The sequence below is a fragment of the Arachis hypogaea genome, chromosome 6 (genome assembly GCF_003086295.3).
Source record: "Arachis hypogaea cultivar Tifrunner chromosome 6, arahy.Tifrunner.gnm2.J5K5, whole genome shotgun sequence".
Lineage (NCBI taxonomy): Eukaryota > Viridiplantae > Streptophyta > Magnoliopsida > Fabales > Fabaceae > Arachis > Arachis hypogaea.
In genome coordinates this window covers 46,265,991-46,270,712 of record NC_092041.1, presented here as the reverse complement: position 1 = coordinate 46,270,712, position 4,722 = coordinate 46,265,991, and the positions used below count along the sequence as shown (strand labels likewise).

The following is a 4,722-nucleotide window of genomic DNA, read 5'->3' as shown; positions in this document are numbered from 1 at the left end:
GGAGCAAACAACTTTGAGCTTAAGCCTCAATTAGTTTCTCTAATGCAACAGAATTGCAAGTTCCATGGACTTCCATTGGAAGATCCTCATCAGTTTTTAGCTGAGTTCTTGCAAATCTGTGACACTGTCAAGACTAATGGGGTTGACCCTGAGGTCTACAGACTTATGCTATTCCCTTTTGCTGTAAGAGACAGAGCTAGAACATGGTTGGACTCTCAACCTAAAGAAAGCCTGGACTCTTGGGAAAAGCTAGTCAATGCCTTCTTGGCAAAGTTCTTTCCACCTCAAAAATTGAGTAAGCTTAGAGTGGAAGTCCAAACCTTCAGACAGAAGGAAGGAGAATCCCTCTATGAAGCTTGGGAAAGATACAAACAATTAATCAGAAAGTGTCCTTCTGATATGCTTTCTGAATGGAGCATCATAGGTATTTTCTATGATGGTCTCTCTGAACTATCCAAGATGTCTTTGGATAGCTCTGCTGGAGGATCTCTTCATTTGAAGAAGACGCCTACTAAAGCTCAAGAACTGATTGAAATGGTTGCAAATAACCAATTCATGTATACTTCTGAAAGGAATCCTATGAACAATGGGACTAGTCAGAAGAAAGGAATTCTTGAGATTGACACTCTGAATGCCATATTGGCACAGAACAAAATATTGACCCAACAAGTCAATATGATTTCTCAAAGTCTGTCTGGAATGCAAAATGCACCAAGCAGTACTAAGGAAGCTTCATCTGAGGAAGAAGCTTATGATCCTGAGAACCCTTCAATAGAAGAGGTGAATTACATGGGAGAACCCTATGGAAACACCTACAATCCTTCATGGAGGAATCATCCAAATCTTTCATGGAAGGATCAACAGAGACCTCAACAAGGTTTCAATAACAATAATGGTGGAAGAAACAGGTTTAGCAATAGCAAGCCTTTTCCATCATCTTCTCAGCAACAGACAGAGAGTTCTAAGCAGAATACCTCTGACTTAGCAACCATGGTCTCTGATCTAATCAAAACCACTCAAAGTTTCATGACTGAAACTAGGTCCTCCATTAGGAATTTGGAAGGACAAGTGGGTCAGCTGAGCAAGAAAATTACTGAACTCCCTCATAGTACTCTCCCAAGCAATACAGAAGAAAATCCAAAAGGAGAGTGCAAGGCCATCAGCATGGCCGAATTCTGGGAGGAAGAAGAGGCAGTGAACGCCACTGAGGAAGACCTCACTGGACGTCCACTGGCCTCCAATGAGTTCCCCAATGAGGAACCATGGGAATCTGAGGCTCAAACTGAGACCATAGAGATTCCATTGGACTTACTTCTGCCATTCATGAGCTCTGATGAGTATTCTTCCTCTGAAGTGGATGAGTATGTCACTGAAGAGCAAGTTGCCAAATACCTTGGAGCAATCATGAAGCTGAATGACAAGTTATTTGGAAATGAGACTTGGGAGGATGAATCCCCTTTGCTCACCAAAGAACTGAATGACTTGTCTAGGCAGAAACTGCCTCAAAAGAGGCAGGATCCTGGGAAGTTTTCTATACCTTGTACCATAGGCACCATGACCTTCAAGAAGGCCTTATGTGACTTAGGGTCAAGTGTAAACCTCATGCCCCTCTCTGTAATGGAGAAATTAGGGATCTTTGAGGTGCAAGCTGCAAAAATCTCACTAGAGATGGCAGACAACTCAAGAAAACAAGCCTATGGACTTGTAGAGGATGTTCTGGTAAAGGTTGAAGACCATTACATCCCTACTGATTTCATAGTCCTAGAGACTGGGAAGTGCATGGATGAATCCATCATCCTTGGCAGACCCTTCCTAGCCACAGCAAAGGCTGTGATTGATGTTGATAGAGGAGAGTTGATCATTCAAGTGAATGAAGAATCCTTGGTGTTTAAGGCCCAAGGATATCCCTCTGTCATCATGGAGAGGAAGCATGAAGAGCTTCTCTCAAAACAGAGCCAAAAAGAGCCCCCACAGTCAAACTCTAAGTTTGGTGTTGGGAGGCCACAACCAAACTCTAAGTTTGGTGTTGAACCCCCACATTCAAACTCTAAGTTTGGTGTTGGGAGGTTCCAACACGGTTCTGAGCATTTCTGAGGCTCCATGAGAGTCCTCTGTCAAGCTAATGACATTAAAGAAGCGCTGGTTGGGAGGCAACCCAATGTTTTATAATTAACTATTTTCTTTTGTTATTATATGTCTTTTGTAGGTTGATGATCATAAGAAGTCACAAAATCCATGAAAAAAGCAAAAACAGAATGAAAAACAGGAAGAAAAACAGCACACCCTGGAGGACGCACCCACTGGCGTTTAAACGCCAGTGAGGTTAGCTGTTGGGCGTTTAACGCCCAGTCTGGCACCATTCTGGGCGTTTAACGCCAGAAAGGGGCACCAGACTGGCGTTAAACGCCAGAAAGGGGCAAGATGCTGGCGTTAAACGCCAGAAATGGGCACCAGCCCGGCGTTTAACGCCAGAAATGGCACAAAACGTGATTTTGAATGCCATTTGGTGCAGGGATGACTTTTCCTTGACACCTCAGGATCTGTGGACCCCACAGGATCCCCACCTACCCTACCACTCTCTCTCTTCTTCACCAATCACCTCAACACCTCTTCCCCAAAAACCCTTCACCTATCAAATCCCATCTTTCTCTTCACCACTCACATCCATCCTTCATAAAACCCCACCTACCCCACCATTCAAATTCAAACCACTTTCCCACCCAAACCCACCCTCAAATGGCCGAACCTCTCTCTCCCCCTCTCCTATATAAACCCTCCTTCACTCCTTCATTTTCACACACCTTAAACACTACTTCTTCTCCCTTTTGGCCGAACACAAAGCCCTCTCCATCTCCTCCATTTCTTCTTCTTCTACTCTCTTCTTTCTTCTTTTGCTCGAGGACGAGCAACCATTTTAAGTTTGGTGTGGTAAAAGCATTGCTTTTTGTTTTTCCATAACCATTTATGGCATCCAAGGCCGGAGAAACCTCTAGAAAGAGGAAAGGGAAGGCAAAGGCTTCCACCTCCGAGTCATGGGAGATGGAAAGATTCATCTCAAGGGTGCATCAAGACCATTTCTATGAAGTTTTGGCCTTGAAGAAGGTGATCCCCGAGGTCCCTTTTTCACTCAAAAAGGGTGAATATCCGGAGATCCGACATGAGATCCGAAGAAGAGGTTGGGAAGTTCTTACCAACCCCATTCAACAAGTCGGAATCTTGATGGTTCAAGAGTTCTATGCCAATGCATGGATCACCAAGAACCATGACCAAAGTGTGAACCCGAATCCAAAGAATTATCTTACTATGGTTCGGGGGAAATACTTGGATTTTAGTCCGGAAAGTGTGAGGGTGGCGTTCAACTTGCCTATGATGCAAGGAGATGAACATCCCTACACTAGAAGGGTCAACTTTGATCAAAGGTTGGACCAAGTGCTCACAGTCATATGTGAAGAGGGCGCCCAATGGAAGAGAGATTCAAGAGGAAAGCCGGTTCATTTAAGAAGGCAGGACCTCAAGCCCGTGGCTAGAGGATGGTTAGAGTTCATACAACGCTCAATCATTCCCACTAGCAACCGGTCCGAAGTTACCATAGACCGGGCTATCATGATCCATAGCATCATGATTGGAGAAGAAATAGAGGTTCATGAGGTTATAGCCCAAGAACTCTATAAGGTGGCGGATAAGTCCTCTACCTTGACAAGGTTAGCCTTTCCTCATCTCATTTGTCACCTCTGTTATTCAGTAGGAGTTGACATAGAGGGAGACACCCCCACTGATGAGGACAAGCCCATCACTAAGAAGAGGATGGAGCACACAAGAGATCCCACTCATCATGAGATCCCTGAGATTCCTCAAGGGATGCACTTTCCTCCACAAGACTATTGGGAGCAATTAAACACCTCCCTAGGAGAGTTGAGTTCCAACATGGGACAACTAAGGGTGGAGCATCAAGAACACTCCATCATCCTTCATGAAATTAGAGAAGATCAAAGAATCATGAGGGAGGAGCAACAAAGACAAGGAAGAAACATTGAGGAGCTCAAGCACTCCATAGGATCTTCAAGAGCAAGAAAGAGCCGCCATCACTAAGGTGGACCCGTTCCTTGATTTCCTTGTTCTTTATTCTTCTGTTTTTCGAATTTTATGCTTATGTTTATCCATGTATGTGTCTTGTGATCATTAGTGTCTTAGTGTCTATGCCTTAAAGTTATGAATGTCCTATGAATCCATCACCTTTCTTGAATAAAAACGTGCTTAATTGATAAAAGAAAGAATTGCATGAATTTTGAATTTTATAACAGTTTAATTATTTTGATGTGGTGGCAATATTTTTGTTCTCTGAATGTATGCTTAAACAGTGCATATGTATCTTGAATTTGTGGTTTATGAATGTTGGCTCTTGAAAGAATGATGAAAAAGGAGACATGTTACTGAGGATCTGAAAAATCAATAAAATGATTCTTGAAGCAAGAAAAAGCATTTCTATTCAAAAAAAAAAAAAAGAAAAACCGAAAAAAAAGAAAAAAAAATTTATAGAGAAATAAGAGTTGTGATCCAAGGCAAATAAGAGTGTGCTTAAGAACCCTGGACACCTCTAATTGGGGACTTTAGCAAAGCTGAGTCACAATCTGAAAAGGTTCACCCAATTATGTGTCTGTGGCATGTATGTATCCGGTGGTAATACTGGAAGACAGAGTGCTTTGGGCCACAGCCAAGACTCAA

General features: G+C 43.0%; 1 non-coding gene across 1 annotated transcript; it reads right to left on the bottom strand.

Annotated features, from left to right (window-relative positions):
• Positions 1-297: 297 nt before the first annotated feature.
• On the bottom strand, positions 298-405 carry LOC112699832 (small nucleolar RNA R71). The gene has a single exon (XR_003152769.1). It is a non-coding gene; the product is annotated as a small nucleolar RNA R71 (small nucleolar RNA).
• Positions 406-4,722: the final 4,317 nt, after the last annotated feature.